We start from the raw sequence: 27,015 nt of genomic DNA, 5'->3' as shown, positions 1-27,015 counted from the left end.
TTTTTATAATGAAAACAGCCTTGCTATGGAAACCTTTTATTCCTATGCAATGGCTCCTTTATTTTTTCCCATGACTGACAGCTGGAAATGTGTCCTTCGGCGTGTCATCAACACCTGAAGGTAGACTTTCACTGATTAGAAGGAGGAGAAAGAGAACGCGGGAGGACATGTTCACTGAGATAATGAACGCCTCCGCGACAGCTGACAGAGCTGAGAACGTGGAGGATTTCACTATCCAAGAAGTTAGAAATGGACATGGAGAGCAGGAAAGCTTCCAATGAGCAAGAGTGTGCGGCGCAGGATGAGATGCTTCCAATTATGAGGGACCAAGCAGACATGTTGAGGCATCTGGTTGAACTGCAGGAACAGAAGCTGGAGACCTCTGCAGACCCTGGTGGACAGCCAGCCAGCATCGCCTGGCGCAGGATCACCCTCCCCCAAGTGTTCTATAAGGCATGGGTGAAAAGTCCATTATCCCTTTCACTTAACTCAGGGGGAGGGTACAAGGAACAAAAGGGGCCCATTCATAGACCTTTAATGGTCTGGAATGCATTATGTTACACAGCTGAAAATGTTTCTCTCGTTCCAACTTTACAATCCCTTTTCCCCAAGGTTACCTTTTTTTTCTCTGTTCTTCTTTACTTTTGTTAAATAAAATAAACCAGGGGTCGGCAACGTTTGGCACGCGGCTCAGCAGGGTAAGCACCCTAGCGGGCCTGGCCAGTTTATTTACCTGCTGACGCGGCAGGTTCGGCCGATCGCGGCCCCCACTGGCCGCGGTTCGCCATCCCGGGCCAATGGGGGCAGTGGGAAGCTGCGGCCAGCACATCCCTCTCCCCCGCCGCTTCCCGCCGCCCCCATTGGCCCGGGACAGCAAACCGCGGCGAGTGGGGGCTGTGATCGGCCGAACCTGCCGCGTCAGCAGGTAAATAAACTGGCCCGGCCCGCTAGGGTGCTTACCCTGGCGAGCTGCGTGCCAAACGTTGCCGACCCCTGAAATAAACATTCTTAACTGAGTAGAAGCAGTGGGCTTGGGCGGGGGGCTGGCTTTACAGGGACAGTGATACAAGGCAGATGAAGGTTTGGGAAAGCACAATGCAGACAAGCAGCTCACATTACTGTGACTCATTATTGAAACCGCTTTTCAAAGCCTCGCAGATACACAGCACCCCTTGCTGTGCTCTTCTTATAGTCCTGGGATCTGGCTGCTCAAAAATGACTGCCCTGTGATCTGTCTCAACTGCCCACCCCTGCGGAAAATTTCCCCCTTTTATTTCACAAATGTTATGGAGCACACACCAGGCAGCTATAACCACGGGGGGGGATGTTCTCTTCACTAAGGTCCAACCAACTTCTCCAGCACTCTTTTAAACGACCAAAGGCACATTCAACCACCATTCTGCACTTACTGAGCCTATAGATGAACCGTTTCTTATGGCTGTCGAGACAGCTGGTGTATGGCTTCATGAGCCATGGGAGCAAGGGGTAGGCTGGGTCCCCCAGGATAACTATAGGCATCTCAACATTGTCAATGTTCATTTTGTAGTCTGGAAAGAAAGTCCTGGATTGCAGCTTTATGAACAGACCCAAGTTCCTAAAGATGCACGTGTCATGAACCTTTCCTGACCATCCTACGTTGATGTCGGTGAAATGCCCCGTGATCCACCAGCACTTGCAACACCATTGAAAAGTATCCCTTTCGGTTTATGTACTCTTTGGCAAGGTGGTCTGGTGCCAAGATGGGGATATGCATGCCATCTATCGCCCAACCGCAATTAGGGAACCCCATCGCGGCAAAACCATCCACTACGTTTTGCACATTTCCCAGACCCACTGCCCTTCGTAGCAGAAGTCGATTAACAGCCCTGCACACTTAGAGCACAGCAGCTCCCACAGTTGATTTACCTACTCCAAATTGATTCCCCCCTGACTGGTAACTGTCTGGTGTTGCAAGCTCCAAATAGCGATTGCCACTCACAGGGCAGGAGAAAGCTCTGCAAAAAGTTCCTGGAAGATGGCCTTCTGCATTCGAAAGTTCTGCAGCCCCTGCTCGTCATCCCATACCTGCAAAACGATGCGGTCCCACCAGTCAGTGCTTGTTTCACAGGACCAGAAATGGCACTCAGAGTGCAGCTGCTCTGTGACCGCCAGCAGCAACTGTGGATTGTTTTTTTTCCAATGGCTTGCAGCAGGGCGGCTTACAAGACAACACTGTTCTGTGTGGCGGACCCTACTTCGGCTCTGGAAATACTGCAGGAGAAGGCACTAGGTGTTGAGATGCTCACAGCAAGAGTGCACAAGTGAGCAGGCTCCATGCTTCTGGAGTTATGTCATACACATGGCGGTTTTAAGGCGCGAAAAACCACTGGGTTGTTTGCCGTTGATATGAGGGAAGGAGCACAGTGCATCATGGGATGCCGACACAATGTTCCCATTCTCCCCTGCAACAACATTTTGGTCCCATGAGGCATTGCACAAACTTCCCAAAACACACTGTGGCAAGTTGCACTTTGGGATAACTACCCACGATGCACTGATGCAGGCACTGCTAGTGAGGATGCAATCCATTGAGACAATGAGCCTGGTGGGGCCACGCACAATCAACTTAATTAATTTGGAGGCTCAAGGTCAAATTAGATAAAGTCAACTTAATTTTGTAGTGTAGACAAGCCCTCAGAGATGCAAATCATTGCAGGGGGAGAGGGCCAGGGCATGCATGCCTGCCAACAAGTGAGAGAGACTCTGATCCTCTCACTTGCTACTGCAGCTCGCTGGAGGCGTGGAGGGGTAGGTCTTTTTCTTATGCATGAGGAAGGCTCTTTCCCCGAGGCAGAAACGTTGCAGCCTGCCTGCTAGTTAATTGATCTCATTCTCTGAGGCAGAAATGTAGCAGCCTGCCTGCGAGTAACATCGTTAATATTCCTATTCTTAGTTATCTGTTCACATTCTCAGTCAATTCCCCCAGGAGCATAAAACCTGTAAAAGTTTTAAGGCCCCTACATTGCTAGAGTGATGTAAAGCCTTATAAATGACAGTAAGGGAGTCAGCTAGGAAGATCATCTATGTGCTCTCTCACTTTTTTCCTGTGCCAAAGTGTCAAAATGGGGTTAGATTACAGCTCAGGATTTTACTTCCCCATTAAAACAAAACAAAACAAAAAAAGACTGAGAGCAAATAAAACATTTATCAAGCAGTCAATAAAATGTCAGGCAATCAGAATCAAGCACTTCCCAAAGTACCCAGCCACGTCCAGGACAATGATTAGCAAAACTGTATGACTTTCGAAAGTCTGAGCAATTTAAAATAACATTCTACTTTTTTTTTTTTTTACGCTGTTTGGTGTTCTTAATGTAATTTAAATAAAAACCCAGGATTATAACTGGAATGCAGGGTATTAGTTACCAAGTGTTTGTAACTTAACTTTCATGTGTTTAGAAAATGCTGAATAGTTATTGTGACTTTTTTCTGTATTGTAGTTTAAATAAATTACCAAAACAATTGAAGCTGGTGTGATTATATTGCATTATTTTGACAAAATACAGACTTTTGCAGAATTTTTAATTTTTTGGCACAATTTTTAGGTGCAGAATCCCCTCAGGAGTAAAGATTGGATCCCGTGAAGAAAACATCCCAATGGCTATAGCTGCCAACTGTGTCCTGCATAATATCTGTGAAGCAAAGGGAGAAAAGTTGCTGCTGTGGTGGAGCGCAGAGGTAGAGCAGCTGTTTGCTGAGTTGGAACAGCCAGACAAGGGCTATTAGAAGAGCTCAACACTCAGTGAGGCTTTGAAAGAGCAGTTTGAAATGAGCTACAATAAGGCATTGGGGTATACTGTGCTCTATCTGGGCCTGCAGTTTTGGGGCCTGTTGGGAACTGTGGGGTTCTTGGTGCACATCTGTGAATACAACACTGTCAATGCACCTATGAATTTTGTGGTACTTGCTGTACATTTATGATTATTGCACTGTTTTCTCTTCACTGGTTCTATGAATTGTGTCAGACTGAACAACAAAGAAGTGGGGCTTTTAGTACCGGTAGGCATTCTGCAGCATGTGTTGGAACTAATAGAGATGAATTATTTTCCAAACAACAGAATTTTATTTTGTAAAGAAAACACGGCACAAATAAAAATCTGCAAGTTAAAAGCAAATACATTAAAAATTTAAGTTTGTGGAACAGAGCTTAAGAATGGGAAAGAGCATTCATGTCCGTTTAGGTACATAAACACTGACCTGTGGGTGTACTTAATGTCCTCGGTATGGTGTGGTAGGGATGCACCCCCTGATGCCACATGGACTATGGGGAGAGGGGGGAGGGAGGTGTCAATGTAGTTCTCCATTAACTGCAAAGGGAGCCAAGCCCAAGATTGTTGAATCTGTAGGTCCACAAGAGTCTGTAGCATCTGTCTTCGCTGCCAGAAAGGCCTCATTATAGCTTGGTGCATCTCCTTCTCGGACTCCTGGGCTTTTCTCCTGTCCACGCTTTCCTTTTCCATACAGTTTGCAACATTCACCCTCCAGGCCCTCTGCTCACGGTCTGATGTAGCCTTGGCTTACAGGATCTCACTGAACAGGTCATTCCAAGTCCTCTTCTCATCCGGCTCGGGCGTTCTGAGGGTGTGGAGGGGGATCTGATCCCTGCCGTACCCCTTCTGCATCCCTCGTGCAATCTGCTCATAGATGTCCACATTTCTACAGCTGGTCCGTAGCTGTGCCTACACAGCCTCTTCTCCCTGCAGGCCCAGGAGATCTAATATCTCCTCTCTCCAAACGTGCTCCAGCCTGGCATAGAGTGTAGCTGGCAGAGTCAGCTGGGCAGTTGCACACAACAATGGAGAGCTGCTAGGTGTGCTCTCCTGGACAATCAGGAAAGAGCATTTCAAAATCTGTGGGGTTTTAAAGTGTATGGGGGGGTAGGGGGTTGAAGGGCTTCCAGATTACCCCTGGACAATGCAGTTCACAACTGTGATCAGAATGGTCAGCATCAGGTATTGAGAGACAGCTGATGGAGCACTGTTGGGGCAACATAGGTAACACAGTGTCTACACTCACTCTGCATCGACCTGAGTACATGGACCATGGCTCAATGCTCCACACAGGTGGTGCTACTCTGTTGCCATAATGGGGCACTTACATTGGTGGGAGACAAATTTAAGTGTAGACACGTGCACATGCTTACGTCAACCTAGCTTTGTAGTGTAGATCAGCTCAAGAGGGTCTTTGGAAAAAGTATTCATCATTTAAACAAAACAAACAAATAAAAAAACCCTTCCCTCCAAGCAGTTAAAGAACTTGCTGCACTTCTCAAAAGCAGCAATTTAAGAAACAGCATCTGCCTGGAAAGTGATTTTCCTACCTTGGTCACCTTCCAATTTCACACACAGTTTCCTGATTTTCCACTCAGTGATCTTAAGAGTCCCATCAAGCTTTCATGTTTATCTTTACAGTCAGAGATTGATATCTCCAAGGCCAAGCTGTGAATAAAGCGATCAAGGATATTAGCATTCTAATAAATCCTAGCTCTTCAGAGACCAACAATGAGAGATAAGAGCAGCCAACTGACACAGATGGACCCTGTAGAACAAATCAAATCAAAAGCAAATGTAGAGAAGAGGAAAAACAAAAGATCTGTTCAGTTTCCCCAGAGAGGTTCGTTTCTAAATAGCAAATCCATGATCCAGCCGGTCACACTACTTCATAATTGCAAGAGCATGGATTCTCACAAGGGTTGGTGGAAAAAAAGCATTTTGTTTACAACTTGGTATAAGAGCAGATGACACTGGAGAGGGAAATAGAACTTTTGTGACAAGGTGTATACAAACCAGTGGTGCAAGTAGAATTCATTTCTTACCGGTACACTGCACCAGCTAAAGGGGGGGGGCATATGACCTCCCCACATGATCCCTCACGTGATCCTGCCCCGCCCCCCACCTGGGGCCCCATCCTCTCCTCTCCCCATGATCCATCTCACGTTACCTCCAGGGGGAGCACTCCCAGTGGGTGGACATGGCACAGCTACTGTGTGGGCTGCTAAGAGAGAAGGACTTGCTCTCTGGAACAATAGCCAGTTCACAGTCACACCTGCTTTGGGAATTGCCAGCAGAAGAGTGTCTCCTCTTCTGACAGGAGAATGTTTTTTTCAGACATGCTGGCAACTGAGCCCCAGGCCAGCAGCTCCTCTGGTGCGGCTGTACCGCCTCCAGCCCCGCCCCCCCAGCCCTTCCACGCAGCTGTGTCTGAGTCCTGTCTGGGGGGGAGGGGGGTCTGTACAGCAGCCCCACCGGAGGACAGGGCTGTGGGGAGGCGAGGCTGGGGGCATTACAGCCGTGCCAAAGGAGCTACCAGCGTGGGGTTCTGCTCCTTTCACCACTGCAGTTCCCGGGAGAGCCCGAAACCTTACTGGTATGGCGTACTGGACCATATCACCCTACTTGCACCACTGATACAAGCATTCTCCCCCTTGACCCTTGTCGCAAATTTGGCAGTAAAAGAGCCAAAGCTTTTGGTTGTCGCAAGTTACTGTATTACATTATAAATACACAGCGTATAGATTTAACAAGCAGTCTTCCATACTGGTTCTGAGATATGAATTTACAATATGAGAGAGTTTGTCATTTAAGAGTGAGAAATTATGGTAATTTGTTTTCTTCTACAAAGAGACTTGATTTGTAAAAAATGAAAGATAAAAAGCTATCTTGGCTAAGGCTCCATGGATATAAGGATTTATTAGTTTCAAGAATATGGAGAATACAAAAGACAGTCACATGGCAAGGGAGTTCATATGAAGAGCCAAAATGAATTAGAATACTGGCTACTGAACTTCTGCCAGTGACTCATAGTAGATATAGACACAGTGTAAAGACAGCCACGTCTGTACTTTCTAATCTGTGCCGGGGGAAGAAATGTATCTATGTGTGCATGTTATCCATACAAACACTTAGTCAGCATATATATTATTGTGTTTATGTTCTTTATGTATTTTTAGAACAGAGTTCTGGTATACAAATCCTAAAGGAATTAATTCCCCCCCCCTTCAAGTATAGTACTTCCTCCAATATTTATAAGCCTATCCCTTATAAATATACCTGGTGTACAGCAGCTAGACTGACTTCTCAGTACATTTGAGTTTTTCGCTCCTAACTGAAGTTCACCCAATATTTTGCAAGTTCTACAAAGCATGTGTATTTACAATACATCGTGTAGCCCTAGTATGTCTAGTGATACTCACTACTTAGTTTAATCATAGGGAAAGGAGGATTAAATGTATGTATTTAGATTTATACTAAGAACAGTCCCAATCCCAATATTTGGCTGCTCATGACAATTGTTGAAGATATAGATATTTCGACAGTACTACATCAAAGTGTTTCTTCAACCACAATTTAAGATGTTGAAGAACAAAAGGAACCTGTACTTTTGGCTCAGGATGTCAATGGTTTCATTGCTTAACACTGAAATGAAATAGAAGTGCTACTTCTGAAGAGGTCAGATGTAGGAAACGTGAAGTATGACTGCTGCCCAGGACTAGTTGGTTAATCTTGATTCACTACTCTCAAAAGCTTGTCCACGCAACTGTAGATGCTTTGTTTCCAAAACAAAGACAATTCTGAACTGGTGTATAAAGGGATATTTTCTTAGTTATGGTCGTAGTTCAGTCCAAATGGCTGTTATCTGCCTTTCCAGCTGGAGTTCCATCCTGCCTATTAACAGCCCATATCGAAGCAAATACATGACTTTTAGCTTCTTATACTTGTGCCAATGCATTAGGATGGCTCTGCCTTGTCTACAAGATGGTATTGCAGCATTTCATCTAGGTACAAGTGTTATAGCCTCTTCTGAATTTTTTTCAATTTAGTCAACTTTTGCAGTTCAATGACTAGTTCACTGAAAGGTGCGAAAAGCAGAGTCTTGAAAAAGCAGGAAGCTTGTTTCCCCTTCCAATCTAGGAGTAAAAACTAGGTGTGAGAGATGAGATATACTAGTTCTAAAAGCTTGAAGGAGATGGTGATCACAAACAATAGGTTCAATTCATCTACTTACAGATAATACTGCCTTTGTTTAATAAATCAGTTACTTCTAAATGCAAAAATGTATTTTGATAAGTTTAAAGTTTTTGCCTTACGTACCCAGCACATTTAAGTTTAATTTAATTAAAAAAACCCACATTTTAAAATGCTGATTGTGCATTAATTGAATTCCAATTTCCATCCAAATGCAGCTTGATGCAAGTCACAAATCTTAAATAAATGTGTATAGGTATAATGTATCTTCCTAGTTAGCAAAAAGAGGTACCCAATTTTGTGTAAAGGCTACATTTAGCTGCAAATAAGCAAGTTAAAATGGTTATCAACCCATGGGGAAACCCCCCCCCCCACACACACAAAATAAAAACTATTTAAATCATTAAGTTAATGATTTAAAGCCCTTTGATTTAAATCAGTCAATCGACCCCCTGCCATAAAGCTTCTAAAAATGTTACTGTGATGGGTTTCCCCCAGGGTGCTACTTGGAACTGGAGTACCACTGAGCCCCCTGACCCACCAGCCTGGGCTCCCTCTCACACTGTACTTCTGTGACAAGCTGCAAAGCCCTCCACCCTGCACTTTCACCAGCATACATACTGGTAGGGAACACAACCAGCTGCAGTTACATGCAGACTCTCTGACTTGCCCCTGCATAGGAGGCTGCAGCTAAGGCAACTCCCAGCTCCTCAGGCACACACCTTCTCGGGAGTATAAATCCAAAACTATACTGTCTTGTGCGGCACAGGGAACTGTACAGCGTAAGCTCATAAAATTCACATCCCCCACTCAATGTGGAGAGGAATGTGCAACACCCTTTGTCCCATACACTTCACTCCAACTCACTGGTTTAGATAAGCAAAAACAAGTTTATTAACTACAAAAGATAGATTGTAAGTGATGAGTGATGGCAAACAGATCAAAGCAGATTACCTAGCAAATGAACAAAAATGCAAACTAATCTTAATATACTAAAGAGACTGGATATGAATAATAGATTCCCATCCTAAGAGATTAAACAAGCAGGCTGCAGATTCTTAAGGGGCAAGCTGAACTTGCTTTACAGCTTGGAATCCCCAGGTCTTTCACTCACAGGCTAAAATCCCTTTAGCCTGGGTCCAGCACTTCCCCCAGTTCAGTCTTTGTCCTCAGATGTTTCCAGGAGTCTTCTTGGGTGGGGAGTGAAGAACACCAGATGATGTCATTCCCTGCCTTATATAGCTTTTGCATATGGCGGGAACCCTTTGTTCCCAAAGCTTGATTCCCAGACCAGTCTATGGAAAAATACTGACATCCCAAGATGGAATCTAGAGACATGTGGTCTCATCATAGCAGTCATAAAGTCATAGCAGCCATTACTTGGAGACTGTGTTAGCTTCATAGAACGGCTCACCAGATGGGAGATAAGCTTCTCCTAAGGCCTTTTGTTTTTCCTAATGGCCCATTGCCCAGAAGAGGCCCTTCCCCACCCACTATCTAGATTGAAAGCATCTTGTCTAGTGGGCGTTACCCAGGTGTAACTACATTTGAAACACAGATACATAGTCAATATTCATAACTTCAGATCCAAAAATGATACATGCATACAAATAGGATAATCATACTCAGCAAATCATAACTTTCCCAATTACACCTCACATGATTCATCTTGCATAAAATACATTATAATTATATTATAATCATATTAATACTATCACTGAAGATATGGGGTGCAATTTCACATTTACATTTTTTCAGTTTTAATTTATAGGATGGAAATTACTTTAACTTGCATATCTGGTAGTATTAACTAATGGGCATACATGTAAAAATATGCTAAATAAAGGATACAAAAACTTTTCTTTAACAGCTTTGTAATAAAGCCGTAAAAGATTTTTCAGAAATGGAGCGAACAAGGCAACTTCACATAGACTTGGCCACTGCATCTGCTACCTTCAGTTTATTTCTCATGGCATAAATGGTTTAGGTAAAACAACAACACATACCATTGAGCCTCCTTCCACAAGAATCCACACACATGGATACAATTGTAGGATCAGGGCCCAAGATCCAGAGGATCCTGCTCTGAACTCAGCTCAACACTAGGGAATTAGTTTGTTTTAGGGGTGACATGTAACTATACAAATTGAAATAGATTTTAGTCACTCTAAAGATAATGTTTTGCTTAATTGGAATTGAGAGGTTTTTTCAAAGTGTGTTTTAAACAGGAATCCAGTCTTTTTTTTTTTTTTTAAATTAAAAACAAAAATAAAAAAAAAAAATCTAGTATTATAAAACACCAAAGATTATTATAATAGAGAAAAAAAACTTATTTCTTCATTCCTCCAGTGTGATTACTTTCTGCATTTGACAGGATTTTGACTTAGAGAGTTTCTATGGAATTTTCTGGATATTTCATTTTAAAAAAATCTGAGAAAATACAGTGTGGGACTTACCTGGAACTAGATTTAACTTTTTTTTTTTTTTTTAAATTCAGGAGGTTTAGCAAAACTCTACATTTATGGTGTTGCCCATCCATTAGATAGTCTGAAAATGAGTAATTATATGCCAATCACATTGGACCTCATTAATAAGTTAAAAAGATGAGGAAGGAGGATTACCAGATGTCTGCTCTGAAAACTCCACCTTAGGAGCTACGAGGAGTCCAGTGGCACCTTAAAGACTAACAGATTTATTTGGGCATAAGCTTTTGTGGGTAAAAAACCCACTTCTTCAGATGCAGCCCAAATAAATCTGTTAGTCTTTAAGGTGCCACCGGACTCCTCGTTGTTTTTGTGAATACAGACTAACGTGGCTCTGATACCTTAGAAGCTGTGAATCTTTCCTTTTGTGCATCATCAACTATAATAAAAGGTTCTTTAGGTCAAATTATGTCTTCAGCTATACCTGTGCAACCCCCTCCAATGTCTTCAGCACAGGTGTGAGTCATTGACCCTGCCACTGGGGCTAGTAAAGTTATATTAATAATGCACAAAAAGGAACAGAACCCATTTCACTCCTCATTAGTACAGTGCTAACAAAAAAATTAAAACAAGAACAAAAATATCGCTAAACTTTGTCACCAGAGTAAAAAAAGAGAAGATTCTGGATCCATACAGGGAGCACATCTGATGAGCAAGGAAGTGCCATGCCTACAGGGGTTTTTTTGTTTTGTTTTTTTTAAAGGCATAAACACTATTTTTCATTTGACTACTTGGGCCCTGATCCAGTAAACTGATCTGCATGGAAGGCCCCAGGTAGTCAGGCAGGGGTCCATCTGCACAAAGCAGCTTGCAGAACCAGGGCCTTCTTTTGTAGCTATTGTTCATAAAGTCATTCTTTGTAGCTGAATAAGAAGATTATATAAAAGCACATTTTTACATTAAAGCCAAAATATTTCCCCAAAGCCCTTTATACATGCAGCCCAGGCACCACAGCATCACTAAGTCTAAATGCAAGGCCATGCCAGATGTTCAGAACAAGGAAAACGTTGGAGACAGGAGCCTGAGAAGCCTGTCCCAACCTGGGGAACATCACATTTTACTTACATCTCCAGATTCACCTCTTCCTCCCCACAACCCCAGTAAATTGCCGAGGCCAAAATCCTGCCAGCCAGAATCCAGCTCAAAGCAATGTCTTAAGGGCTCTGCAACGAACTGCAGCCCAACATTTACTTCAGCCCCCAACTCGGGCTTAATGAGGCTTAATCGCCTACCAGCACAGCCTGAGCGGTCTGCTCCACTGCACGGGCACTGAGAAGCAGGGGAGGTGCCTGTACACTAATCTAAGCAGCGGTTTTCCCCGTTCACAACACACAGGCAGATACTCGACAACATCTCTTCCAAGAGCGAAGAGCCTAATGGAGACAGCTTGACATAACTGAAGCCTGAGTTGTGTGCCTGAAAGTGCCTCCAACTGGCGGGGGGGGGAGGGGGGGACTCAAAATGCCAGTGACGGCCAACTCCTCCCAAAAACATGAGGCTCAGACTCAGCTCAGGGGTCATTTATCCGCGGGAGGGGAACAGCGTCTACCCCCGAGCAGCCATTCACCAACGAGCCAAAGCCACAACCCCCTGGAGAGCAGCCCATAACCCCTGCAGAGAACCTGCCCGGGCTGGGGAGGGGGCGGCCGGCTAGAAGTACCTGCTGCTGCCGTGTGGAGAGAGGCCAAGGGGAGCCGAGCTCCATCCGCCCCACACCGCCAACTTTCTGGGGCTATCGGGGGAGGGAGGCTACGTGCGCAGAGAAGCCTGGCGGGATCATACGATTAGCACACAACGGCCAGGGAGTCACTCACACCGGCTGCTGCTGGCTCTCGACGCCACCCCGCAGACACGGGAGCGCCCGGCCGCCGGGCATTAGCCAGACCCATCCCCGGGCCGCCACTGCCGACGCCCTCCCTCGCCCGGTCAGACACTCACGCCGCTCGGAGGGCGATCTCCTCACGGGCCCCGCCTAAGGAGCAGCAGCACAGGGAGCGCCAGCTGGGGCGCTTGCGGGCTGCAGTGCAATCTGCCCGGCTGGGAGATGAGTGGCTTTGCCCGGTTCCCAGCTGGGCAGCAGCAGCAGCCGCCTCCGCGCTGCGCCGGGGGCCCGGCCAACCCCGGGGGCTGGGGGCCGATCGGCGGGGCCGTCTCTCAGGGAGGAGTCAATTGAAGGGAGCTGGAGGACAGGGCGTCCTTCCGCCCAAGCTACTCACTCCGCTCCCCGCGGCTGCTCCTGCCCCCGCTGCCTGCAGATCGGGGAGGGGGCTCTCCTCTTCCAAAGGAAGCAGCATGGATCGGAATCACCCCCTCCCCCGGGATTGAATGCAGCCCCCGCTCTCCAGGTCCAGACTGGAACTGAAAGTGCCGCTCGTTTGGGAAAAATCAACAACCACCGCCATGCAATTCTTCAGCTGGTTGTTTCACTTAACCTGGGTCGGTGATTAACCAGCCCCAAACCCAGACGCGCACACAGCTCGGTAGCGGCACCTGCTGGCCCCAGAGAAAAGCCCTCACAGGCTACCCCCAGTGCGATAGACAAGCGGGATTGGGAAGAAGGCGAGACTGCAACACGTTTGTTAGAATAGCTGTAAACAAACCAGGTCGTGGATGTGAACAAGAGCTACCAGGATGTGCTTTCAAGAGATACCCTTTCTAAACAGGATCTCTGTGTCTTTGTACAGCTGTTTCCAGGCACCAAATCTGATAGTAAGCGGTTTTAAAAAGAGTTAAATGAAAGACATGAAATAGTCTAAAATGATACTATTAGGTTAAAATAATTTAGAAACCGCACACTAAGGGCCTGACTTTGCTCCCACTGAATTCAGACCAAGACCAAATTTCCTTACCTGTGTTACAAACAACACATTATTGTATTAAAACAAAATAAACAAATACAACTGATTTATTTTTCACTATCTGCTGGTCCTCTACTTTTTACATTTCTCTTTACCTGGCTAATGAAAATGAAAAAGTCACATTTGTTTGATTTACATATAGCCAGTTTCCTGTCAATTTTACTTAATGACTCGCATGGATTACTACAAGCTTGCAGTATTTGGGCTGAAAGACTGCAATACTTAAAAATTCTGTTTCAATAGGATTGTTGTTTTGAAATTAATGGGAATATTTTTAAGAGCTTTATGTATTATAGAATTGTATGGTAATAAAAACCTCTATTTTAGCATAAGTGTGATCTACTTTTAATACAATGTTATAATACCATTGAATATTGAATCATTAGGTGTTGTTTAAAACCAAGGAAGAAAGCTGTATGGGGGAAGGTTAACACTAAGTTCTGGAGTGCAGTTCTCTTTGTAGGATGGGCACCTAAGAGAACATCAAATAGCGTGCAATTAGTCTAATACAGAAAAATTTAAGTTGTAATGCATTTTCTTAAAACGTTAAAAACACCCCTTCCCCAAAAGGTGACCTACTAGCTGCCCTACGACTCTTCCTGATAAAAGGGCCTGAAATAATTATGCTGCTTTGACACACACAAAAATAACTAACAATAAAATCCTTCTCAAGGTCCTGGCTAGTGGAAATAGGCTCCCTCTGTCAGATGTTAACACCCTGCTCAATAGAGAGCTGATGATTATATTGCTGTATAATGTTTCTCTAAACAAAAGCTCACTGTTGTAATGATTATCATCTTGTCTCTGATATTTACATGGCAATAATTTGTAAACCTGTTAAAACTTCCTAAATAAATAAATAGATTTTTTTTAAAAAGCTTCTCAACAGTTAGAGATGGGAATTGAATTGAAATCCCAGATCTGAAGAGACTCAAATTTCTGGCGGTTCTAAATCAAAAATAAGATCAAATTTTGCACCTGGCCCTGTATCTATGTTGTGGCTAGTCTTATCACTATCAAAAATAAAATATAATTAAATACAGTACTACGTAGCTCTGGGTAGACACACAGCTTGAATAATAGAATCATTCCATTGTTATGGAGTCACATCCATTCTGGTTGGGAAATAGCTTTCCAATATTTATAATGATTTTGTGCGCTCAGGGATGTGCTACCAGCACTTTAATCAGGGGCCCCAGAAAACTGTCACCTTTTGCCTGAGCAACCAATACTACTGGGATGCATGCCAGGAAGTGTGGGAGAAGGGGGGTGGGCACTGGGAACAACAGATGAAGTGCAGAGGCAAAGAGCCTCCATGGAGATGGCACAGGCCTACTGTGGATTGAAAGTATTCAACAGGTGAGCTTTTCCACAGGCAAGTAAACCATGCAAAGATGTCCTCCCCAAGAGCTCCCTCACGCAGGTTTTACTGCAGGAGGGGATGAGCTCTCTGCAGGTAGTGCAGCACAGTGTAAAACAAGTGTGACCTCAAGTTATCTGCGTCTGTGCAGACTTGTAAGAGTCTCCATGGGAATTTTCATAAATATCTGCTAGTTGGTGCATTTCAAATGCAAAATATTTGCTGTTCTAAACAATATTAATGACCGCAGAGATATGTCTCAGAGATGGCTTAGCAGTTTCCAGAAATGGAGCTGATGCCCATCGGTGGCAGAGAAATCAGTCCAGCCTTCCCTTCAGTTTGGGTGTGGGATTTTTAACATGCAACTCCTGGGAGCCCCAAGAACCCTGTCAAGCACCTACAGTTAAAGGACTGTCAGCATTTCCATTATATATCCCTATTAAAATGGTTATAATACTCAGCAGGAAAGCTGGGTTTGCACTGAAGCATACAAGATCTCAGCCTAATAAACACCTTAAGTAAACAAACAAAACAAACACATGTGGCTGTTACAGACAAGTGCAGAAAGTTTACCAGATTCCAAAAGTTATTAGGAGTTTGTCATTGATTTCAGTGGAAGCAGAATTGGGGCCCCAAGGGGACCGATACTTTTATGTATATATTTATTTCTTAATAAGAAATTAAATCAGTTGAGTAATGCAAGTTATGACAAAGAGTTTTCTTTTCATAGCATTCTAGTACACAAGCCTATGCTGAACCTTGATTTAAATTCTTCCTATGTATTCAGCCACTACAATGTATTGTATCAATAATCCACAGAGTAGAAACTTTGTAAATTGATGATACAAGAGTGTTTAACACTGATATCATTAAGCTCTAAATGGAAGCACCTAATACATTTATTTAAATAGTACTGTTCAAAGGAAACATTACACTTTTAATGATAGGGCTTCAGTGGATAGAGTGATGGTAGAGTGCAGCTTCCCATTCAGAGGGCCCTGATAAAGTACAGGCACCCTAGGTGTGTTAGAGTCAGAGAACTGTATGCTGCAGAGAAAAAAACAGAGCGTATATCATTCTGGTCTACATGTCCATTCAAGTGTTGATGACAGAGTTTTGCATCTAGGGTGACCAGACAGCAAGTGTGAAAAATCAGAACGGGGGGGGGGGGGGGGGGAGGGGTGGTAATAGGAGCCTATATAAGAAAAAGACCCAGAAATTGGGACTGTCCCTATAAAATCGGGACATCTGGTCACCCTTTTTGCATCATTGTTAAAACACATACACAGACACACAAACCCTCCCCCAAGAAAGAAAGAAAAAGAAAGAAAGACCAATTAAAACTGGGATACCGCTTTGAAACCTGTAAAAGCCAGAAAATTCATAGTTAATGCTTTTCATGCCATCCTTTTAGTTAATCATTAATTCAAGCTATTGCAAGGATATGACAACAGTATGTGATTTTATACCCCTTACTTAAAAACAATCCATCACAGCATAAATAAAGAAATACACATTTTACTAATTACTTCCTTCAGAGACTGGGAAAAGCATTTAGCTGGCAACTTGATACGTGCTGCATTTGCAGCAGAATTTCCAATCAATCTTAATGGGAGTGGCCTACCTGCTACAGTCTGAACTAAGAATTACTGGTTTATGGTTCTGCAGTATCTAGGCATCATGAATGAATTAAAGATATGAAGTGAAATCCTGGCCCCATTGAAATCAATAGGGGTTTTGCCATTGACTTCAGTGCAGTCAGGAATTCACATAGAATGAAAATCTCAATTATAAACTTAGTTCCCAGTCCTGAAAACATTTATGCATGTGCTTAACTTTATTACCATGAATAATCTCAGTAAAAGTTAAGCACATATAGAAGTGTTTGCAGGACTGGATTCTTAGAGCCTCATCCAAAGCTTATTGAAGTCTGACTCTAATCATTGACATCAATAGGCTTTGGATCTGGCCCTTAGGAATTTAAGTCAGATCTTTTTGCTTATTTTAAGTTGCTATGAATGTGGATAAGCAGGCCAGGTACACCTGTCACAGTACAGGACATTAAATATTAAAGAAGACAGAGTACTGTTAAGGAGTGGTTACCTGGCACGGAAGCAGTGATGTTACTTCACTAGAAAGTTTTCCAAATTTTAACTTAAAAACAATTTAAATTAAATTACAATTAATTATTTTACTTACATGCAAATAGTTTTTAGATAAATAGTACTTTGAACTGAAAATTAAGAACATCTATTTAGTAATTTATAGCTACTGTATATTTTCTCAAGTCTGTCTGGATTAATTTCTAATGCAAGTTTCCACTTTTGACCTCCAGTCTTGAGGCAGTGAATGTGTAATTCACATGCCGGTAACTTGTAAGACCTGGTAGCCTTATTGTACAAGCATTTCACAAGATGAGTTCCATAAACTTCAATTGGAAACTGTATGGAGAACACTTGCAGGGTCAGACCTGGGTTTCCCTATCTATAATTAATCTAAAAAAATCTAACCTATTTTAAAATCATTTCTGCATCACCTGCTTATCTTATGTCACAAGCCTATAATGAACTGTATTGTTCAAACAACCACAGCATCAGAGAGTGAAATGGAGGAGTGCAGATGGACTTAAGGCGTGGAAGCTACCTATCTATCAAGCCATTATTTTTTCATGGATACCAGAACATTTTAAATATTTAACTAATAGCAGAACATGGGAAATAGCTCACTGTGTCTTGCAAAGCATCCAATTGTTTGTGCATTGATTTGAATCAAACATTTACTCTATCATATTTATTTTTATTTTAAACTGAGGGGCATTGTATTCAAAATGAATATCATTAGACACAGTTAACTATGCTATGAAATGTTTAACTCATTAAGTGTGGAAATATTAGGGCCCAGTCTTCAAGAGGACCTCAAAGCAGCCTCTAGGTTTGCACATGCAAATATCTATGTGCATAAATAGGTGAATGGTAGTTTCTGAAAATCTCCTCTTATACTATCAAGGGATGCCATGAAGTTCTCCTTAACTTGGCATGGGAAATCATTTGTAAATAAATATAGTACCTGTAATCTGCCATACTGTTAGTTTAAGACCCTGTCCACATTACCATTTTTATCTAGGTCCCCAATCCTGCAAATACATGGGTAAAGTTACATATATGCTTAAGTGTTTCAAAGATCAGGGCCCAAGTTTGTGACAAGCTGCTGACACAGTTCGCTCTAAGCATGTTTTGTGTCCATGCACCACACTGTTAAAGCTAAATTACCATCACAACTAAGTGTTTCTCCCTGCCAGAGATCTAGAGTTGGACATTGGTTATGTTCATGTAGTCAGTATAACATGACATTGTTTTTCACAGTGTGAATAGGACTCCTTATTCATACTTTTGAAATTAATTAATTTAACTGGTTTTTCTAAGCTCTCTATGCTGTAAGACATCCCAGAGTTCCACATGCTACTGCTGTGTGAATGTTTTTGCAGCACTCTAACCCCTGCTGAAGTAGCAGAGGATACCCGTCCAGATTTCCCCCAGAACGTACTGATACAAACACTTTTAGACAGTAGGGTAGTTATATGTACAAACACACTTTTGATGGCAGAAAAAAAAATGCTGTATGGGCATAAATTGATCCAAGAAGGTTACCATGCTGCTTCTAGTTTACAAAATCATGCTTGTTATTGTTGTGTGGATAGGCCATAATTGTATACTATTCTTTGTGATGAACATTGCTAAGGAAAATAAAAATGGGATACCCTAAAGCCCCCACTTGATTTCCCAGGACATCCTTTTTACAGAGGCACTATATTTCGGTTCATTCTGTCTAAGTAAGCATAAAGGTTCAAAAGAGAAAAAACTGAAAAGTCATCTCTACTCAAACAGACAAACAAAAATTACAATTGCCAGGCACAGCCACCTACTAAAATCTATCTGCATGTGCAGTAATATATCTATTATATAGGCTGAAAAAGATAAGGCAGTCTGAAGAGAATCAAGACTGACACTAATATGTTAAAAGAATAATAAGTTGAATCCCCCTAGTAATTGTAGGACCTGAAAGATCTTTGATTTAACATGAACTGGTTGATTTGCAAAAATATATATTTGAATGGGCTTCAAAGTGAAAGCCATGGTTGACTGCAAAGTAGACATACTTTAAAGTAAAAAGGAACTTTCAGTTCTTCATAAACTTGCCAGTTTGAAAAGCTGTCTTTAAATATATGTATTATTTAAATAATCTCTCCTACCAGGCAGATTTTCTAAAGCCAGTTCTCTTTGCTATAGGTAAGAAAGTTCTCTATCTCATGAGTGGTTCCCCCACCCCCTTTTCTTGCTTTGTATTCCTACTTTTTTTTATTATTGACCTGTCTGCATACAACTGACATTTACTGAACACTTTTCTTAAAGTCCATATTTTTTGAAGTATTTTTCATGTTGGCTGTAATTGTGTCGATTAGAAATAAGAATGACTCAGATTGGAATCTGTCAGAGCGTAAGGCATAAAAGAAATGCAATGCTGCCCTACTTTTCAAGTGAGTTCTGATAGCTAGCTACATTACAATGGCCACTGCACATTAGTTGCAAACCTTAGGGCACAACATTGATCTGTCGACCAGTTATTTTTGGAACTTCCCTCCCTCCTGCCATTAAAAACTGGTTTAACAATTTTTACCTTTAAAATTTGAGATAGATATAAAACAGATTTATACATTCTAATAAAATATGAACCACTCTGATAAAACAAGACTATGCATATGTCCCAAAAGCCATAGCCAGGAGAGGAACCACAGGGCACAATATTTAAATGAATTTCCTGGCTTCCTCAAATCCTGTGTAGTTCACTCTTTGCAAATCTTCTATGCACTGAACTGCAGAAATGCATTTCAGGAGATTATCTAGGGTCAGAGGGCATGGCACTATATAAAAATCTAATCTAGATAGCACACCATCTGATCCACTCATGTCTCCTTCTCACCCACTTCTGCTTGGATTACTCATACTCCTGATAAAAGTAATTTATTTGTGGTGGTATGGGTCTATGTGGGCAGTCTGAGGTCTGCCAGAATATGGGTGCAAATTAACTCTGCCTTAGCTGCCAACCACAGGGAAGGTAGTAGAAAGGCAGAGGGCTCAGTAGAGCAACAGAACAGAGTTGCCAATCAGAGGGACAGCAGATGGGCCTACTGGATGTTAGCCACACAAATGAGGGGAAGGGAGCTGAACCAGAAGAAGTACACCACTGAGCACAGTAAAGGCTGAGGGTGAATCTCAGTTTGTTAATGCTCTAATCAGAGATCTATGAGGCTCTCTGGGGAGATCAGTGTCAATGGCTTGATATCAGACCTATCCGCTTAGTTTGGGTGTTCAGATGTCTATGAGTAGGGTGACCATATTTCCCTTTGCTGAATATGGGACACCTGGTAAAATTATTAGTATTCAAGCGAGTTCAATGGCAATCAGTCAGAACTATGCAGTACAAACATTCAAATTAACATCAAGTTGACTGAGTCCCAGTTAAAAAGAAATACTGTGTAGTTGGATTCTTTTTATTTACCTTCTTATTTTTAAGGCTTTAGGGTTCACACGGGGAGGGGTGACACAGACATACACTCCTGTACACCTCTCCCACATTGGGGGGGGGGAGTGACGGGGTGACCGACCAACCCGATTCTCCCTGCCTGGCGCTCCCCACCCTCCATGCCTGGCTGGGCCCCCGAGATGGACCTGCCTTTCCTGGTACCTCACGCTGCATCTTCCTGAGGCAACATGTGGGGGAACGGGATTGCAGGGTCACATGTCCCCCTCCCCAGATTTCTGCCAGGGTTCACACCAGAACGTGGCCAGCAGCAGCGTTTTGGTGCTGTGTGGGAGGGAAGGTACGTGTGCTGCTTCCAGCTGCAGGGGAGGAGGAGGGAGAGAAGGGATGACGTGGCCTGTGTCTTTGCAGAGCTCACCCTTTCTTCTCCTCCCCCTACACACTCAGTGTCTGGAAGCAGCTTGTCCCTTCCTGCCCGCACAGTGTCAAAAGGCAGTTAACACCTCCAGACTGCTAAGGGTCACAAGCATAACCCAGTTACTTCCTGTCCCACCCCACACCCCCTCCCCGTCTACAGTGTGGGCAGGAAGGGGTAAGCCCTAAGGATGCATTTAACTGGACTACAGGGGCTCCAGCGAACCCGGCCATGTGGCTCAGCAGGGGAGGATGGAGCAGCCCTGCACTCCCTGGGGGCAAGAGCAAGGGTGTGGGATGGTAGGGGGTGAAGACGGTGCTAAGCAGCCCAGGGAGCTGCCGTGGAGCCTGCAGGCTCAGCGCATGAACAGGCTGTAACTTGCTGCCCACTCCAGAGCTTAGCTGAGGGGCGAAGAGGCTTCCCTGTGCCAGTGCTGTGCAGGGCTTTGGCACATGCAGAGCTCGGTTCCTCCTGTCCAGCACCCCAGGCTGGGGGGTCTTGGGCTTTCCCGGGGCACCAGTCCAGCCAGAAGCAGTGGGGGGGAAGGAGCCTGCCGGCCAGGCTGTTGGTGAGCTGAGTGCTCCAACCGGGGGCTGGTTCTCTGCACAGCACTGGGAGCAGGATGCGCCCTGCCAGTAGCAATATGGAGGAACAGCAGGGGGGGAGGGGCAAAGGGGCAAAGCAGGGAGAGGACAGCGAGAGGGGGAGCATGTAAAGGGCTGATGGGTGGGCAGCAGAGGTGACACATAACTGGCCGCTGCCTGGAGCCTGCCCACACAGCTCACAGCACGCAGTCAGTATTGGCCAGAAACGGGCCAGGACCCTGCTGGCAGAGAGCTGGCACGCAGCAGGGGCTGCACTGATGGACCATGAGGGGGAGCGGCTGGACCTGCACGCTGCAGCTTCATCCCACCACCAGCCTTGCACACCCACCTCCATTGTCAGCCATGGGACCTCCCCCACTCACCACTGGTGGGAGGGCGAGCAGGGATCCGGCCAGCAGCGGGACCCGCCAGTATTAATGGGGGGGGGGGACAGAAAATATGGGACAATTTGCCCGTTTTTAAGAAAAAGTCAGGACACCTGCAGGAGGGCTTAAACACGGAACTGTCCCTTTAAAAATGGGATGTCTGGTCACCCTATCTACGAGGATAAACAGGATTAGGTTTTTTTAGTTACAGTGAGGCTGTTCAAAGGCAATTCTCTTTGCAGAAAAGCAAGCAACAGTTCAATTTTTCAGCCAAGCCAAAGAGGGTTGTGTAGCAATGTTTGAGCCTTACAGTCTTAGCAGCAGTAACAACTATTGCTGCTGGACATGAATTGACATGATTTAAAAGGGAGAGTAAATCTGGCAATATATGATTGCAGTCATATAGTTTAAAGGCAGTTATTTTTCCTAAAAGGTAAGCAATAGTTTAATTTATCAATAAAGCTAGAGAAGGCTTTGTAGTAAAACAAACTAGGATTTGATTACTTGCTCCTGCAAAGAAAGAAGATTTTTTTAAAATTTTTTGTTAGGAGGGAGATTGCCTGTAAGATTTTTTACTAGGGCTGTTGATTAATTGCAGTTAACTCATGATTAACTCAAAAAAATTAATCGCGATTAATCGCAGTTTTAATTGCACTGTTAAACAATAGAATACCAATTGAAACGTATTAAATATTTTTGGATGTTTTTCTACACTTTCAAATATATTGATTTCAATTACAACATAGAATACAAAGTGTATACTGTTCACTTTAGATTATTATTTTTATTACAAATATTTGCACTGGAAAAATGATAAATGAAAGAAATAGTATTTTTCAATTCACCACAGACAAGTGCAGTAGTGTTATCTCTTCATCATGAAAATGCAACTTACAAATGTAGATTTTTTTTTGTTACATAACTGTACTCAAAAACAAAACAATGCAAAACTTTAGAGCCTAGAAGTCCACTCAGTCCTACTTGTTCAGCCAATCGCTAAGACAAACAAGTTTGTTTACATTTACTGGAGATAATGCTGCTCACTTCTTATTGCAAGGTATATACATGCCAGATATGCTAAACATATCTTCATGCTTTGGCCACCATTCCAGAGGACATGCTTCCATGCTGATGACGCTCGTTAAAAAAATAATGCATTAATTACATTTGTGACTGAACTCCTTGGGGGAGAATTGTATATCTCTGGCTCTGTTTTACCCACATTCTGCCATATATTTCATGCTATAGTAGTCTCAGATGATGACTCAGCACATATTGTTCATTTTAAGAACACTTTTGCTGCAGATCTGACAAAACGCAAAGAAGGTACCAATGTGAGATTTCTAAAGATAGTTACAGCACTTGACCCAAGGTTTAAGAATATGAAGTGCCTTCCAAAATCTGAGAGGGATGAGGTAGGGAGCAGGCTTTCAGAAGTCTTAAAAGAGCAACACTCTGATGCGGAAACTACAGAATCTGAACCACCAAAAAAGAAAATCAACCTTCTGCTGGTGGCATCTGACTCAGATTATGAAAATGAACATGCGGCGGTCTGCACTGCTTTGGATTGTTATCGAGCAGACCCTGTCATCAGCATGGACGCATGTCCTCTGGAATGGTGGATGAAGCATGAAAGGACATATGAATCTTTAGCGCATCTGGTATGTAAATATCTTGCGACGCTGGCTGCAACAGAGACATGCAAATGCCTGTTCTCACTTTCAGGTGACATTCTGAACAAGAAGCAGGCAGCGTTATCTCCTGCAAATGTAAACAAACTTGTTTGTCTGAGCGACTGGCTGAACAAGAAATAGGACTGAGTGGACTTGTAGGCTCTAAAGTTTTACATTGTTTTATTTTTGAATGCAGTTATTTTTTGTACATAATTCTACATTTGTAAGTGCAACTTTCATGATAAAGAGATTTCACTACAGTACTTGTATGAGGTGAATTGAAAAACACTATTTCTTTTGTTTTTTACAGTGCAAATATTTGTAATAAAAATAAATATAAAGGGAGCACTGTACACTTTGTATTCTGTGTTCTAATTGAAATCAGCATATTTGAAAATGTAGAAAACATCAAAAAATATTTAAATAAATGGTATTCTATTATTAACAGTGCGATTAATCGCAGTTAATTTTTTTAATCGTTTGACAGCCCTAGTAACCAGATTTAATGCCAATATTATGATATATAATTATATTTTAACTTTTAAAAATAAATGGAATGTTCAGCATTAGATAAGATAGGGATGACAAAATTAGCAGCAAGCCATGCACACGTGGGGAACCCATGACAGCCTCTGGTTTTATATTGTTATGTAATATGAGCATGCTAAAATTTTACTATAGAAATGAGGGTTGTGAATTATTGGATTGGGTGGACTAGAAATTTATGAGGTCTGAGGAATATTAGCTTTAATATTAGCTATACAATTTTTCTTGTGTCCACACTCACTCAGCATGTGGGCCTCTTTAATCTTGCACCAAAATCTGAATCATTAGGTAATTCCGGAAAAAGATATAATTAGGGGTAACAGAACAAAACTCAGTTCAGATAGTGAGAACTGTTGTTCCTTATTCTGTTAAGGGGTCTTAGAGGCAATTTGCAAAGAAAAAAAGGGAAACAAACGAAAACCCCAAACTACAAACAAAAACTTGGGCTGGGCCATTTCTTTTTTTTGGGGTTATTTATGATGTATAAAAATGCCTGAAAAGTGGAGGAGAGTTTTTTGTTTCTGCATTTCACCTGGAAGTAATATACCTGATCACAGTAACACACACTTTGTGCAGTGGTTTTCCATTTTACTTTGAACATTTTCCTAGCTATTCACAGGTCTGTGTTTGCACATTATAACGGTATTTCGTGCTTGTACAATAGATTTATCAGTAAACATTAGTAGACTGAGTGGATAAAAGATTTATGGAAGTAGATTCTGTGTTGCATCTTCTTTGAGATATAACGCAGAATGTAAAGATCAGGAGGGGTGAGGACCAAGGTGGTTTTATGATGGATTCTGAATTGCTCTGGAGGGCCCACTGGCATCTGAGTTAAGGTCTAGTTAATAGCAGCCTTACCTGTGCTGCCAATGGGTTATTCTGCAGACCAGAATCCCCATATCACTGAATGATACAAGAAAATAACTCCCATACCCCATATTCTGGGGCCTACATTAGGGGTAATGAAGGGTTGTTTACATTGATAAGTCTTATGGTGCACTGGTATCAGATGGGAATTCTTCCCTGGCCCACTGTGGACTGTGCATCCCGGCTCTTGAACTTCTGACCATTGTCATATTTGTCTCAGAGGGTCACTAAATTTGTCCACCACTGATATAGGGGCTCGAGAAGGGACCATAATCTGGGCAAAGGGAATAATGGGGAAAAAATCTTAATAGGACTGAGGGAAGACAGCAGCCAGCCAGCACATTAATTCTAAAAGAGAAATCATGGAATGACCTGACATTTGGATTAGTAGGGTCACACCAAATATAGATGTCTGTACAGTTAACATACTTTGTTATTTGAATAGCCTATTTTATATACAATGTATGTCCTTGGGATGGAGTTTTAATTAAAAAAAGTTAGCTATCAAGATAAAACAAAAAAATGTTTGGCATTTTGAGACTGTTGTTTATGTAACTTGAGGCTGATAATACGTGGCTTCACCATACTGGATTCTTTTCAAGAACTTTTCAGAGTCAAAGATTTTTTCTCTATAAAAATCTAATCCTGTGACAGATAAAAAATAAAACATTAAAATCACAACTTCTTCAATCAGTTTTCTTGAAAAAAAATTCCACAGTGATATACTAGACTGTTATGATTTGTAATCCTGACACAAGAAAGGAAAGCTAACAGAATCAAAAAGCCTTAAGGTCTTTTGTTTTAAAGACATGGCAAAAGATTTAAAATCCAACCACCTCTCATTCATCTCGCAGAAATGCCCAGTTTGTAAACCAAACTTAATTTTTTTTGACATTTTAAAAGCTATTACATACAACCCCTCTGAATGTCAAACTTGGTATAGTCTTAGGGGTCCTTGGCTTTAGAGCCTAATACTGCAAGGTGCTGAGAGTCTCCTGGGAGGTGCTGAACAGGGGAGGAACCAGTATGGAAGATGGTATGACTGGCAGAAATCAGAGCAGAAAAGTAGGCAGAGGTAGACTTATGCAGAGCCTTGAAGGGAGGATGAGATGCCTAGTGCTTTCAAACACATATATACGACAGACTTTTGTTTAATGAGAAGACTGTTGGACAACAAACCTCTTACTGTTCTTGATGGAGACAAACTCATGACCATATAATGTAAAACAAGTATGGAGGGACTTTAACAATTTATGACAGTGAAGAACGTGGGAGTTTTCTGTATTAACTGAATTACTTTTATCTGTAGGTTTGGTGGTTATTGTGTTGCTGGCTAAATGGTTAAATCAGTCTTAGTTAGCTTTGGTTTGCAGAACTAAACTTAGTGATTGTAGCCAGCCCCAATTTCTGGTACTTGGATGGCCAATGTAGGTGCTAATTGCTTTGATGTTTACCTCTAGTGATATGGAATCAGGACTCTGGTTTATCCCAGGAGGCAGAGGGAAAGTCCCAGTCTGTGTCTTAAGAGAGATTAAGATGGGAATTATTAAACAAAGAGCTTGAAAGCAGTTAAAAGCTGAGCCTCTGAAAAGACAGGAAACACAGAGGGTCTGAAGAGAAGCAAGCTGTTACTTGGTCCCCAAGAGAACAGGGGTGGAGGTGGGTAGCAAGGCTAAATTGGTCCTGCTTAACTGCCTGAGGGAAATGCTAAGCTTAGGTAAAACAATGTGTTAGGATTTTCTTGTTTTAAGGTTTTTCCTCTCTGTTTGTTACATTCCTATGGAAAAATAAGTGGCATTTTGTTTTGAACAAGCTGTTCTCTGTCACTGCCCTTTCAAACTGTTCATAGCTTCCAGAGAGAAGTGTATAGGATGGACCAAAACTCAGCTGGTCCTGCTGAGAACTCATGGTTGGTGAACAGGGGTGCTGTGTGACCAGAGACCCTGTCTAATGCTATGTCTACAGTATGGACCTTACAGCAGCACAACTGTACCAGTGCAGCTGCACTGCTGTAAGGTCTCCTGTATAGCCACTCTATGCTGGCAGAAGAGAACCTTCCTGATGGCGTAATTAAACCACCCCCAATGAGCAGTGGTAGCTATGTCAGCAGGAGAGCATCTCCTGTCGACACAGCACTGTCCATACCGGCACTTTTGTTGGTGAAATTTAGGTCAGTCGGGGTGTGGTTTTTTTACACCGCTGACTGACGAAAGTTTTGCTGACAAATGTGCTAGTGTAAACAAAGTCTAAGAGTCAGGGCCGGCTCCAGCATTTCTGCTGCCCCAAGCCAAAAAAAAAAAAC

General features: G+C 42.8%; 1 long non-coding RNA gene across 1 annotated transcript in view; it reads right to left on the bottom strand.

Annotated features, from left to right (window-relative positions):
- LOC115271151 overlaps nucleotides 1-27,015 on the bottom strand; it is a 56,225-nt gene that overhangs the window by 10,098 nt on the left and 19,112 nt on the right. The window contains exon 3 of the long non-coding RNA XR_003899756.1: nucleotides 5,357-5,474. This is a non-coding gene — a long non-coding RNA (uncharacterized LOC115271151). The remainder of the gene's footprint in view (nucleotides 1-5,356; nucleotides 5,475-27,015) is intronic.

This window comes from Terrapene carolina, unplaced genomic scaffold (genome assembly GCF_002925995.2).
Source record: "Terrapene carolina triunguis isolate 2854851 unplaced genomic scaffold, T_m_triunguis-2.0 Scaffold62, whole genome shotgun sequence".
NCBI lineage: Eukaryota > Metazoa > Chordata > Testudines > Emydidae > Terrapene > Terrapene triunguis.
Note: the sequence above shows the minus strand (reverse complement) of the source record. Positions and strands in the feature narration are given on the sequence as shown.